General features: G+C 51.1%; 15 non-coding genes and 1 pseudogene across 15 annotated transcripts; all 16 read right to left on the reverse strand.

Moving 5' to 3' along the window:
• Positions 1-84: 84 nt before the first annotated feature.
• LOC148996851 (U1 spliceosomal RNA) lies at positions 85-249 on the reverse strand. The gene has a single exon (XR_016150530.1). It is a non-coding gene; the product is annotated as a U1 spliceosomal RNA (small nuclear RNA).
• A 338-nt stretch (positions 250-587) lies between these two features.
• LOC148996852 (U2 spliceosomal RNA) lies at positions 588-757 on the reverse strand (annotated as a pseudogene).
• Positions 758-875: 118 nt separating this feature from the next.
• On the reverse strand, positions 876-1,040 carry LOC148996853 (U1 spliceosomal RNA). Its single transcript, XR_016150531.1, has one exon. It is a non-coding gene; the product is annotated as a U1 spliceosomal RNA (small nuclear RNA).
• Positions 1,041-1,378: 338 nt separating this feature from the next.
• LOC148996854 (U2 spliceosomal RNA) lies at positions 1,379-1,569 on the reverse strand. The gene has a single exon (XR_016149149.1). It is a non-coding gene; the product is annotated as a U2 spliceosomal RNA (small nuclear RNA).
• Positions 1,570-2,682: 1,113 nt separating this feature from the next.
• Positions 2,683-2,847, reverse strand: LOC148996855 (U1 spliceosomal RNA). Its single transcript, XR_016150532.1, has one exon. It is a non-coding gene; the product is annotated as a U1 spliceosomal RNA (small nuclear RNA).
• Positions 2,848-3,186: 339 nt separating this feature from the next.
• On the reverse strand, positions 3,187-3,377 carry LOC148996856 (U2 spliceosomal RNA). The gene has a single exon (XR_016149358.1). It is a non-coding gene; the product is annotated as a U2 spliceosomal RNA (small nuclear RNA).
• Positions 3,378-4,490: 1,113 nt separating this feature from the next.
• On the reverse strand, positions 4,491-4,655 carry LOC148996857 (U1 spliceosomal RNA). Its single transcript, XR_016150533.1, has one exon. It is a non-coding gene; the product is annotated as a U1 spliceosomal RNA (small nuclear RNA).
• Positions 4,656-4,993: 338 nt separating this feature from the next.
• Positions 4,994-5,184, reverse strand: LOC148996858 (U2 spliceosomal RNA). The gene has a single exon (XR_016149360.1). It is a non-coding gene; the product is annotated as a U2 spliceosomal RNA (small nuclear RNA).
• Positions 5,185-6,297: 1,113 nt separating this feature from the next.
• LOC148996859 (U1 spliceosomal RNA) lies at positions 6,298-6,462 on the reverse strand. Its single transcript, XR_016150534.1, has one exon. It is a non-coding gene; the product is annotated as a U1 spliceosomal RNA (small nuclear RNA).
• Positions 6,463-6,800: 338 nt separating this feature from the next.
• On the reverse strand, positions 6,801-6,991 carry LOC148996860 (U2 spliceosomal RNA). The gene has a single exon (XR_016149363.1). It is a non-coding gene; the product is annotated as a U2 spliceosomal RNA (small nuclear RNA).
• Positions 6,992-8,104: 1,113 nt separating this feature from the next.
• LOC148996861 (U1 spliceosomal RNA) lies at positions 8,105-8,269 on the reverse strand. Its single transcript, XR_016150536.1, has one exon. It is a non-coding gene; the product is annotated as a U1 spliceosomal RNA (small nuclear RNA).
• A 339-nt stretch (positions 8,270-8,608) lies between these two features.
• LOC148996862 (U2 spliceosomal RNA) lies at positions 8,609-8,799 on the reverse strand. Its single transcript, XR_016149150.1, has one exon. It is a non-coding gene; the product is annotated as a U2 spliceosomal RNA (small nuclear RNA).
• Positions 8,800-9,912: 1,113 nt separating this feature from the next.
• Positions 9,913-10,077, reverse strand: LOC148996863 (U1 spliceosomal RNA). The gene has a single exon (XR_016150537.1). It is a non-coding gene; the product is annotated as a U1 spliceosomal RNA (small nuclear RNA).
• A 339-nt stretch (positions 10,078-10,416) lies between these two features.
• LOC148996864 (U2 spliceosomal RNA) lies at positions 10,417-10,607 on the reverse strand. Its single transcript, XR_016149151.1, has one exon. It is a non-coding gene; the product is annotated as a U2 spliceosomal RNA (small nuclear RNA).
• A 1,113-nt stretch (positions 10,608-11,720) lies between these two features.
• LOC148996865 (U1 spliceosomal RNA) lies at positions 11,721-11,885 on the reverse strand. Its single transcript, XR_016150538.1, has one exon. It is a non-coding gene; the product is annotated as a U1 spliceosomal RNA (small nuclear RNA).
• Positions 11,886-12,223: 338 nt separating this feature from the next.
• Positions 12,224-12,414, reverse strand: LOC148996866 (U2 spliceosomal RNA). Its single transcript, XR_016149153.1, has one exon. It is a non-coding gene; the product is annotated as a U2 spliceosomal RNA (small nuclear RNA).
• Positions 12,415-12,824: the final 410 nt, after the last annotated feature.

Here is a 12,824-nt window from a genome sequence, read left to right on the forward strand (position 1 = left end):
ATTGAAGAAGTGGAGAAAAAAAAACAAAAAACAAAAGAACCTCAAGTGGAGCTTTAACAATCTGCCCTTTTAACCAGTGTTGTCCAGGGGAGAGCGCGAACGCAGTCCCCCACTACCATAAATTATGCAGTCGAGATTCCCACATTTGGGGAATTCGCAGGGGTCAGCACAACCCAGAGTGCAATGGCCGAGCCTCGCCCTGGGTGAACCACCTTCCTGATCATGGTGTCTCCCCTGCCAGGTAAGTATGAATTCCCAGGCCTTCAGTCAGAAGCACCCTGCCCCTCTCCCCAATCCTCACCAGCGGTTTGCCAGTCAAAAAAGGGGCTTTTTTTTTTTTTTTTTTTTTTGCACGCTCCGCATCCGGCTCCATGAGCCATAAATGTACATAATGCGCCGTCCCCGAATAGTGGACGGATCAGATGTTAAACTGACAGAGGAACAGGGGTTCCTTTTTGTCTTGTTTTTACACCACAATTCTACCCAGGCTAGTATAGCACATGATCACCTACAACACCCACTCACACTAGCTCCATTATCACCTTCTGCCACACAAGACCACTACATTTCTTTCATTGAACACTTTAGGAGGGTGCACCGTTCCCAGAAGTACTGCAATACCGGGTCGATGCGTGGAGTGGACGGAGCAAGCCCCTATGCCATCTCCCAGGACCAAAAATCAATTTAATATGTGGTGCCCGGGTAGGGCACGTAGAACAGATACTACACTTGATCTGTTTCGTATCTCTCGAGCAACCGCCGCAGTTCAACTCTCTGGACTGCCTCTGGATATTGAAGAAGTGGAGAAAAAAAAACAAAAAACAAAAGAACCTCAAGTGGAGCTTTAACAATCTGCCCTTTTAACCAGTGTTGTCCAGGGGAGAGCGCGAACGCAGTCCCCCACTACCATAAATTATGCAGTCGAGATTCCCACATTTGGGGAATTCGCAGGGGTCAGCACAACCCAGAGTGCAATGGCCGAGCCTCGCCCTGGGTGAACCACCTTCCTGATCATGGTGTCTCCCCTGCCAGGTAAGTATGAATTCCCAGGCCTTCAGTCAGAAGCACCCTGCCCCTCTCCCCAATCCTCACCAGCGGTTTGCCAGTCAAAAAAGGGGCTTTTTTTTTTTTTTTTTTTTTTGCACGCTCCGCATCCGGCTCCATGAGCCATAAATGTACATAATGCGCCGTCCCCGAATAGTGGACGGATCAGATGTTAAACTGACAGAGGAACAGGGGTTCCTTTTTGTCTTGTTTTTACACCACAATTCTACCCAGGCTAGTATAGCACATGATCACCTACAACACCCACTCACACTAGCTCCATTATCACCTTCTGCCACACAAGACCACTACATTTCTTTCATTGAACACTTTAGGAGGGTGCACCGTTCCCAGAAGTACTGCAATACCGGGTCGATGCGTGGAGTGGACGGAGCAAGCCCCTATGCCATCTCCCAGGACCAAAAATCAATTTAATATGTGGTGCCCGGGTAGGGCACGTATCAGATATTAAACTGATAAGAACAGATACTACACTTGATCTTAGCCAAAAGGCCGAGAAGCGATGACGCAGCGACGCCGAGGCGGGGGAGCCGGCAAAGGCCACGCCCACCTGGGCCGCGGCGAGAGGGTCTAAGGTCGCCGGCAAACAAGCTCAGCTCAGATTGGTTGACACCGAAAATGGATCACAACAGAGTGCACAGCACGACACTCTGGAGTGCAACCTGGGATTTTGGATCATCAACATTCCGCCTTAAAAGTGAGCGGGCAGACCAAAGCGTCCGTGGTAGAGACTTGAAACTCTGAGGGATGGTAGGACCGGCCCGGTACTACAACCTCACCAAGGCTCGCCCCGATCGGCCCCAAGGTGGCGCTGCAGCGATCAAAAGTACGAAATGGCTCGTAACTCCTCGACCGTCGGTCGCAGACCCAAGTGTCTTACATCACCGGAATCCTTGGCTCGAGCCGAACAAGATGCATGCCTCGGATTGGGTGGTCGCGCTGGCGAGATTTTCGGGTATTTTGGATTTTCTGAAAAACCTACTTTTGCACACTAGTCCTAGGTTTTTTGCCCGATCTGACCCAAACCGGTGCAGAAAGATTCTCTGGAGTCCGACTGCCAACAGGGATCGGGAAACAGTTGGAATTTCCATCCACGTTGGCGACGGTACGCCAAAACGTTGGGGGTGGGCGAGGCGGGCTTTACTTAAACGGCTATAACTCTCCAACGGAATGAGACAATTGCACCCAACTCGGTACACCTGTGTACGGGCTCAGCCCGTGGTCACGTGAAGAGGAATGCGGCGACTGGCCACTTGGTGGCGCTGTAAACAGAAAAAAACACAACATGGGTGGCTGTATATCACGTGACGTTTCACACGTGCACAATGTTTTCATAGCACATGATAGAACTCCTCATTCCGAACAACTTTGCCTCCAGGACAACTGCTGTGAACCAAGTCGTCCGTCAAATATTGGAGACTATTTGAAGAATTGAGGAGAAAAAAGAAAACCCTCCTCACACAGACCGGTCCTAGACTGTTTCGTATCTCTCGAGCAACCGCCGCAGTTCAACTCTCTGGACTGCCTCTGGATATTGAAGAAGTGGAGAAAAAAAAACAAAAAACAAAAGAACCTCAAGTGGAGCTTTAACAATCTGCCCTTTTAACCAGTGTTGTCCAGGGGAGAGCGCGAACGCAGTCCCCCACTACCATAAATTATGCAGTCGAGATTCCCACATTTGGGGAATTCGCAGGGGTCAGCACAACCCAGAGTGCAATGGCCGAGCCTCGCCCTGGGTGAACCACCTTCCTGATCATGGTGTCTCCCCTGCCAGGTAAGTATGAATTCCCAGGCCTTCAGTCAGAAGCACCCTGCCCCTCTCCCCAATCCTCACCAGCGGTTTGCCAGTCAAAAAAGGGGCTTTTTTTTTTTTTTTTTTTTTTTGCACGCTCCGCATCCGGCTCCATGAGCCATAAATGTACATAATGCGCCGTCCCCGAATAGTGGACGGATCAGATGTTAAACTGACAGAGGAACAGGGGTTCCTTTTTGTCTTGTTTTTACACCACAATTCTACCCAGGCTAGTATAGCACATGATCACCTACAACACCCACTCACACTAGCTCCATTATCACCTTCTGCCACACAAGACCACTACATTTCTTTCATTGAACACTTTAGGAGGGTGCACCGTTCCCAGAAGTACTGCACTACCGGGTCGATGCGTGGAGTGGACGGAGCAAGCCCCTATGCCATCTCCCAGGACCAAAAATCAATTTAATATGTGGTGCCCGGGTAGGGCACGTATCAGATATTAAACTGATAAGAACAGATACTACACTTGATCTTAGCCAAAAGGCCGAGAAGCGATGACGCAGCGACGCCGAGGCGGGGGAGCCGGCAAAGGCCACGCCCACCTGGGCCGCGGCGAGAGGGTCTAAGGTCGCCGGCAAACAAGCTCAGCTCAGATTGGTTGACACCGAAAATGGATCACAACAGAGTGCACAGCACGACACTCTGGAGTGCAACCTGGGATTTTGGATCATCAACATTCCGCCTTAAAAGTGAGCGGGCAGACCAAAGCGTCCGTGGTAGAGACTTGAAACTCTGAGGGATGGTAGGACCGGCCCGGTACTACAACCTCACCAAGGCTCGCCCCGATCGGCCCCAAGGTGGCGCTGCAGCGATCAAAAGTACGAAATGGCTCGTAACTCCTCGACCGTCGGTCGCAGACCCAAGTGTCTTACATCACCGGAATCCTTGGCTCGAGCCGAACAAGATGCATGCCTCGGATTGGGTGGTCGCGCTGGCGAGATTTTCGGGTATTTTGGATTTTCTGAAAAACCTACTTTTGCACACTAGTCCTAGGTTTTTTGCCCGATCTGACCCAAACCGGTGCAGAAAGATTCTCTGGAGTCCGACTGCCAACAGGGATCGGGAAACAGTTGGAATTTCCATCCACGTTGGCGACGGTACGCCAAAACGTTGGGGGTGGGCGAGGCGGGCTTTACTTAAACGGCTATAACTCTCCAACGGAATGAGACAATTGCACCCAACTCGGTACACCTGTGTACGGGCTCAGCCCGTGGTCACGTGAAGAGGAATGCGGCGACTGGCCACTTGGTGGCGCTGTAAACAGAAAAAAACACAACATGGGTGGCTGTATATCACGTGACGTTTCACACGTGCACAATGTTTTCATAGCACATGATAGAACTCCTCATTCCGAACAACTTTGCCTCCAGGACAACTGCTGTGAACCAAGTCGTCCGTCAAATATTGGAGACTATTTGAAGAATTGAGGAGAAAAAAGAAAACCCTCCTCACACAGACCGGTCCTAGACTGTTTCGTATCTCTCGAGCAACCGCCGCAGTTCAACTCTCTGGACTGCCTCTGGATATTGAAGAAGTGGAGAAAAAAAAACAAAAAACAAAAGAACCTCAAGTGGAGCTTTAACAATCTGCCCTTTTAACCAGTGTTGTCCAGGGGAGAGCGCGAACGCAGTCCCCCACTACCATAAATTATGCAGTCGAGATTCCCACATTTGGGGAATTCGCAGGGGTCAGCACAACCCAGAGTGCAATGGCCGAGCCTCGCCCTGGGTGAACCACCTTCCTGATCATGGTGTCTCCCCTGCCAGGTAAGTATGAATTCCCAGGCCTTCAGTCAGAAGCACCCTGCCCCTCTCCCCAATCCTCACCAGCGGTTTGCCAGTCAAAAAAGGGGCTTTTTTTTTTTTTTTTTTTTTTGCACGCTCCGCATCCGGCTCCATGAGCCATAAATGTACATAATGCGCCGTCCCCGAATAGTGGACGGATCAGATGTTAAACTGACAGAGGAACAGGGGTTCCTTTTTGTCTTGTTTTTACACCACAATTCTACCCAGGCTAGTATAGCACATGATCACCTACAACACCCACTCACACTAGCTCCATTATCACCTTCTGCCACACAAGACCACTACATTTCTTTCATTGAACACTTTAGGAGGGTGCACCGTTCCCAGAAGTACTGCACTACCGGGTCGATGCGTGGAGTGGACGGAGCAAGCCCCTATGCCATCTCCCAGGACCAAAAATCAATTTAATATGTGGTGCCCGGGTAGGGCACGTATCAGATATTAAACTGATAAGAACAGATACTACACTTGATCTTAGCCAAAAGGCCGAGAAGCGATGACGCAGCGACGCCGAGGCGGGGGAGCCGGCAAAGGCCACGCCCACCTGGGCCGCGGCGAGAGGGTCTAAGGTCGCCGGCAAACAAGCTCAGCTCAGATTGGTTGACACCGAAAATGGATCACAACAGAGTGCACAGCACGACACTCTGGAGTGCAACCTGGGATTTTGGATCATCAACATTCCGCCTTAAAAGTGAGCGGGCAGACCAAAGCGTCCGTGGTAGAGACTTGAAACTCTGAGGGATGGTAGGACCGGCCCGGTACTACAACCTCACCAAGGCTCGCCCCGATCGGCCCCAAGGTGGCGCTGCAGCGATCAAAAGTACGAAATGGCTCGTAACTCCTCGACCGTCGGTCGCAGACCCAAGTGTCTTACATCACCGGAATCCTTGGCTCGAGCCGAACAAGATGCATGCCTCGGATTGGGTGGTCGCGCTGGCGAGATTTTCGGGTATTTTGGATTTTCTGAAAAACCTACTTTTGCACACTAGTCCTAGGTTTTTTGCCCGATCTGACCCAAACCGGTGCAGAAAGATTCTCTGGAGTCCGACTGCCAACAGGGATCGGGAAACAGTTGGAATTTCCATCCACGTTGGCGACGGTACGCCAAAACGTTGGGGGTGGGCGAGGCGGGCTTTACTTAAACGGCTATAACTCTCCAACGGAATGAGACAATTGCACCCAACTCGGTACACCTGTGTACGGGCTCAGCCCGTGGTCACGTGAAGAGGAATGCGGCGACTGGCCACTTGGTGGCGCTGTAAACAGAAAAAAACACAACATGGGTGGCTGTATATCACGTGACGTTTCACACGTGCACAATGTTTTCATAGCACATGATAGAACTCCTCATTCCGAACAACTTTGCCTCCAGGACAACTGCTGTGAACCAAGTCGTCCGTCAAATATTGGAGACTATTTGAAGAATTGAGGAGAAAAAAGAAAACCCTCCTCACACAGACCGGTCCTAGACTGTTTCGTATCTCTCGAGCAACCGCCGCAGTTCAACTCTCTGGACTGCCTCTGGATATTGAAGAAGTGGAGAAAAAAAAACAAAAAACAAAAGAACCTCAAGTGGAGCTTTAACAATCTGCCCTTTTAACCAGTGTTGTCCAGGGGAGAGCGCGAACGCAGTCCCCCACTACCATAAATTATGCAGTCGAGATTCCCACATTTGGGGAATTCGCAGGGGTCAGCACAACCCAGAGTGCAATGGCCGAGCCTCGCCCTGGGTGAACCACCTTCCTGATCATGGTGTCTCCCCTGCCAGGTAAGTATGAATTCCCAGGCCTTCAGTCAGAAGCACCCTGCCCCTCTCCCCAATCCTCACCAGCGGTTTGCCAGTCAAAAAAGGGGCTTTTTTTTTTTTTTTTTTTTTTGCACGCTCCGCATCCGGCTCCATGAGCCATAAATGTACATAATGCGCCGTCCCCGAATAGTGGACGGATCAGATGTTAAACTGACAGAGGAACAGGGGTTCCTTTTTGTCTTGTTTTTACACCACAATTCTACCCAGGCTAGTATAGCACATGATCACCTACAACACCCACTCACACTAGCTCCATTATCACCTTCTGCCACACAAGACCACTACATTTCTTTCATTGAACACTTTAGGAGGGTGCACCGTTCCCAGAAGTACTGCACTACCGGGTCGATGCGTGGAGTGGACGGAGCAAGCCCCTATGCCATCTCCCAGGACCAAAAATCAATTTAATATGTGGTGCCCGGGTAGGGCACGTATCAGATATTAAACTGATAAGAACAGATACTACACTTGATCTTAGCCAAAAGGCCGAGAAGCGATGACGCAGCGACGCCGAGGCGGGGGAGCCGGCAAAGGCCACGCCCACCTGGGCCGCGGCGAGAGGGTCTAAGGTCGCCGGCAAACAAGCTCAGCTCAGATTGGTTGACACCGAAAATGGATCACAACAGAGTGCACAGCACGACACTCTGGAGTGCAACCTGGGATTTTGGATCATCAACATTCCGCCTTAAAAGTGAGCGGGCAGACCAAAGCGTCCGTGGTAGAGACTTGAAACTCTGAGGGATGGTAGGACCGGCCCGGTACTACAACCTCACCAAGGCTCGCCCCGATCGGCCCCAAGGTGGCGCTGCAGCGATCAAAAGTACGAAATGGCTCGTAACTCCTCGACCGTCGGTCGCAGACCCAAGTGTCTTACATCACCGGAATCCTTGGCTCGAGCCGAACAAGATGCATGCCTCGGATTGGGTGGTCGCGCTGGCGAGATTTTCGGGTATTTTGGATTTTCTGAAAAACCTACTTTTGCACACTAGTCCTAGGTTTTTTGCCCGATCTGACCCAAACCGGTGCAGAAAGATTCTCTGGAGTCCGACTGCCAACAGGGATCGGGAAACAGTTGGAATTTCCATCCACGTTGGCGACGGTACGCCAAAACGTTGGGGGTGGGCGAGGCGGGCTTTACTTAAACGGCTATAACTCTCCAACGGAATGAGACAATTGCACCCAACTCGGTACACCTGTGTACGGGCTCAGCCCGTGGTCACGTGAAGAGGAATGCGGCGACTGGCCACTTGGTGGCGCTGTAAACAGAAAAAAACACAACATGGGTGGCTGTATATCACGTGACGTTTCACACGTGCACAATGTTTTCATAGCACATGATAGAACTCCTCATTCCGAACAACTTTGCCTCCAGGACAACTGCTGTGAACCAAGTCGTCCGTCAAATATTGGAGACTATTTGAAGAATTGAGGAGAAAAAAGAAAACCCTCCTCACACAGACCGGTCCTAGACTGTTTCGTATCTCTCGAGCAACCGCCGCAGTTCAACTCTCTGGACTGCCTCTGGATATTGAAGAAGTGGAGAAAAAAAAACAAAAAACAAAAGAACCTCAAGTGGAGCTTTAACAATCTGCCCTTTTAACCAGTGTTGTCCAGGGGAGAGCGCGAACGCAGTCCCCCACTACCATAAATTATGCAGTCGAGATTCCCACATTTGGGGAATTCGCAGGGGTCAGCACAACCCAGAGTGCAATGGCCGAGCCTCGCCCTGGGTGAACCACCTTCCTGATCATGGTGTCTCCCCTGCCAGGTAAGTATGAATTCCCAGGCCTTCAGTCAGAAGCACCCTGCCCCTCTCCCCAATCCTCACCAGCGGTTTGCCAGTCAAAAAAGGGGCTTTTTTTTTTTTTTTTTTTTTTTGCACGCTCCGCATCCGGCTCCATGAGCCATAAATGTACATAATGCGCCGTCCCCGAATAGTGGACGGATCAGATGTTAAACTGACAGAGGAACAGGGGTTCCTTTTTGTCTTGTTTTTACACCACAATTCTACCCAGGCTAGTATAGCACATGATCACCTACAACACCCACTCACACTAGCTCCATTATCACCTTCTGCCACACAAGACCACTACATTTCTTTCATTGAACACTTTAGGAGGGTGCACCGTTCCCAGAAGTACTGCAATACCGGGTCGATGCGTGGAGTGGACGGAGCAAGCCCCTATGCCATCTCCCAGGACCAAAAATCAATTTAATATGTGGTGCCCGGGTAGGGCACGTATCAGATATTAAACTGATAAGAACAGATACTACACTTGATCTTAGCCAAAAGGCCGAGAAGCGATGACGCAGCGACGCCGAGGCGGGGGAGCCGGCAAAGGCCACGCCCACCTGGGCCGCGGCGAGAGGGTCTAAGGTCGCCGGCAAACAAGCTCAGCTCAGATTGGTTGACACCGAAAATGGATCACAACAGAGTGCACAGCACGACACTCTGGAGTGCAACCTGGGATTTTGGATCATCAACATTCCGCCTTAAAAGTGAGCGGGCAGACCAAAGCGTCCGTGGTAGAGACTTGAAACTCTGAGGGATGGTAGGACCGGCCCGGTACTACAACCTCACCAAGGCTCGCCCCGATCGGCCCCAAGGTGGCGCTGCAGCGATCAAAAGTACGAAATGGCTCGTAACTCCTCGACCGTCGGTCGCAGACCCAAGTGTCTTACATCACCGGAATCCTTGGCTCGAGCCGAACAAGATGCATGCCTCGGATTGGGTGGTCGCGCTGGCGAGATTTTCGGGTATTTTGGATTTTCTGAAAAACCTACTTTTGCACACTAGTCCTAGGTTTTTTGCCCGATCTGACCCAAACCGGTGCAGAAAGATTCTCTGGAGTCCGACTGCCAACAGGGATCGGGAAACAGTTGGAATTTCCATCCACGTTGGCGACGGTACGCCAAAACGTTGGGGGTGGGCGAGGCGGGCTTTACTTAAACGGCTATAACTCTCCAACGGAATGAGACAATTGCACCCAACTCGGTACACCTGTGTACGGGCTCAGCCCGTGGTCACGTGAAGAGGAATGCGGCGACTGGCCACTTGGTGGCGCTGTAAACAGAAAAAAACACAACATGGGTGGCTGTATATCACGTGACGTTTCACACGTGCACAATGTTTTCATAGCACATGATAGAACTCCTCATTCCGAACAACTTTGCCTCCAGGACAACTGCTGTGAACCAAGTCGTCCGTCAAATATTGGAGACTATTTGAAGAATTGAGGAGAAAAAAGAAAACCCTCCTCACACAGACCGGTCCTAGACTGTTTCGTATCTCTCGAGCAACCGCCGCAGTTCAACTCTCTGGACTGCCTCTGGATATTGAAGAAGTGGAGAAAAAAAAACAAAAAACAAAAGAACCTCAAGTGGAGCTTTAACAATCTGCCCTTTTAACCAGTGTTGTCCAGGGGAGAGCGCGAACGCAGTCCCCCACTACCATAAATTATGCAGTCGAGATTCCCACATTTGGGGAATTCGCAGGGGTCAGCACAACCCAGAGTGCAATGGCCGAGCCTCGCCCTGGGTGAACCACCTTCCTGATCATGGTGTCTCCCCTGCCAGGTAAGTATGAATTCCCAGGCCTTCAGTCAGAAGCACCCTGCCCCTCTCCCCAATCCTCACCAGCGGTTTGCCAGTCAAAAAAGGGGCTTTTTTTTTTTTTTTTTTTTTTTGCACGCTCCGCATCCGGCTCCATGAGCCATAAATGTACATAATGCGCCGTCCCCGAATAGTGGACGGATCAGATGTTAAACTGACAGAGGAACAGGGGTTCCTTTTTGTCTTGTTTTTACACCACAATTCTACCCAGGCTAGTATAGCACATGATCACCTACAACACCCACTCACACTAGCTCCATTATCACCTTCTGCCACACAAGACCACTACATTTCTTTCATTGAACACTTTAGGAGGGTGCACCGTTCCCAGAAGTACTGCAATACCGGGTCGATGCGTGGAGTGGACGGAGCAAGCCCCTATGCCATCTCCCAGGACCAAAAATCAATTTAATATGTGGTGCCCGGGTAGGGCACGTATCAGATATTAAACTGATAAGAACAGATACTACACTTGATCTTAGCCAAAAGGCCGAGAAGCGATGACGCAGCGACGCCGAGGCGGGGGAGCCGGCAAAGGCCACGCCCACCTGGGCCGCGGCGAGAGGGTCTAAGGTCGCCGGCAAACAAGCTCAGCTCAGATTGGTTGACACCGAAAATGGATCACAACAGAGTGCACAGCACGACACTCTGGAGTGCAACCTGGGATTTTGGATCATCAACATTCCGCCTTAAAAGTGAGCGGGCAGACCAAAGCGTCCGTGGTAGAGACTTGAAACTCTGAGGGATGGTAGGACCGGCCCGGTACTACAACCTCACCAAGGCTCGCCCCGATCGGCCCCAAGGTGGCGCTGCAGCGATCAAAAGTACGAAATGGCTCGTAACTCCTCGACCGTCGGTCGCAGACCCAAGTGTCTTACATCACCGGAATCCTTGGCTCGAGCCGAACAAGATGCATGCCTCGGATTGGGTGGTCGCGCTGGCGAGATTTTCGGGTATTTTGGATTTTCTGAAAAACCTACTTTTGCACACTAGTCCTAGGTTTTTTGCCCGATCTGACCCAAACCGGTGCAGAAAGATTCTCTGGAGTCCGACTGCCAACAGGGATCGGGAAACAGTTGGAATTTCCATCCACGTTGGCGACGGTACGCCAAAACGTTGGGGGTGGGCGAGGCGGGCTTTACTTAAACGGCTATAACTCTCCAACGGAATGAGACAATTGCACCCAACTCGGTACACCTGTGTACGGGCTCAGCCCGTGGTCACGTGAAGAGGAATGCGGCGACTGGCCACTTGGTGGCGCTGTAAACAGAAAAAAACACAACATGGGTGGCTGTATATCACGTGACGTTTCACACGTGCACAATGTTTTCATAGCACATGATAGAACTCCTCATTCCGAACAACTTTGCCTCCAGGACAACTGCTGTGAACCAAGTCGTCCGTCAAATATTGGAGACTATTTGAAGAATTGAGGAGAAAAAAGAAAACCCTCCTCACACAGACCGGTCCTAGACTGTTTCGTATCTCTCGAGCAACCGCCGCAGTTCAACTCTCTGGACTGCCTCTGGATATTGAAGAAGTGGAGAAAAAAAAACAAAAAACAAAAGAACCTCAAGTGGAGCTTTAACAATCTGCCCTTTTAACCAGTGTTGTCCAGGGGAGAGCGCGAACGCAGTCCCCCACTACCATAAATTATGCAGTCGAGATTCCCACATTTGGGGAATTCGCAGGGGTCAGCACAACCCAGAGTGCAATGGCCGAGCCTCGCCCTGGGTGAACCACCTTCCTGATCATGGTGTCTCCCCTGCCAGGTAAGTATGAATTCCCAGGCCTTCAGTCAGAAGCACCCTGCCCCTCTCCCCAATCCTCACCAGCGGTTTGCCAGTCAAAAAAGGGGCTTTTTTTTTTTTTTTTTTTTTTGCACGCTCCGCATCCGGCTCCATGAGCCATAAATGTACATAATGCGCCGTCCCCGAATAGTGGACGGATCAGATGTTAAACTGACAGAGGAACAGGGGTTCCTTTTTGTCTTGTTTTTACACCACAATTCTACCCAGGCTAGTATAGCACATGATCACCTACAACACCCACTCACGCTAGCTCCATTATCACCTTCTGCCACACAAGACCACTACATTTCTTTCATTGAACACTTTAGGAGGGTGCACCGTTCCCAGAAGTACTGCAATACCGGGTCGATGCGTGGAGTGGACGGAGCAAGCCCCTATGCCATCTCCCAGGACCAAAAATCAATTTAATATGTGGTGCCCGGGTAGGGCACGTATCAGATATTAAACTGATAAGAACAGATACTACACTTGATCTTAGCCAAAAGGCCGAGAAGCGATGACGCAGCGACGCCGAGGCGGGGGAGCCGGCAAAGGCCACGCCCACCTGGGCCGCGGCGAGAGGGTCTAAGGTCGCCGGCAAACAAGCTCAGCTCAGATTGGTTGACACCGAAAATGGATCACAACAGAGTGCACAGCACGACACTCTGGAGTGCAACCTGGGATTTTGGATCATCAACATTCCGCCTTAAAAGTGAGCGGGCAGACCAAAGCGTCCGTGGTAGAGACTTGAAACTCTGAGGGATGGTAGGACCGGCCCGGTACTACAACCTCACCAAGGCTCGCCCCGATCGGCCCCAAGGTGGCGCTGCAGCGATCAAAAGTACGAAATGGCTCGTAACTCCTCGACCGTCGGTCGCAGACCCAAGTGTCTTACATCACCGGAATCCTTGGCTCGAGCCGAACAAGAT

This window comes from Pimephales promelas, chromosome 2 (genome assembly GCF_988280905.1).
Source record: "Pimephales promelas chromosome 2, fPimPro1.hap1.1, whole genome shotgun sequence".
In the NCBI taxonomy this organism is placed as follows: Eukaryota; Metazoa; Chordata; class Actinopteri; order Cypriniformes; family Leuciscidae; genus Pimephales; species Pimephales promelas.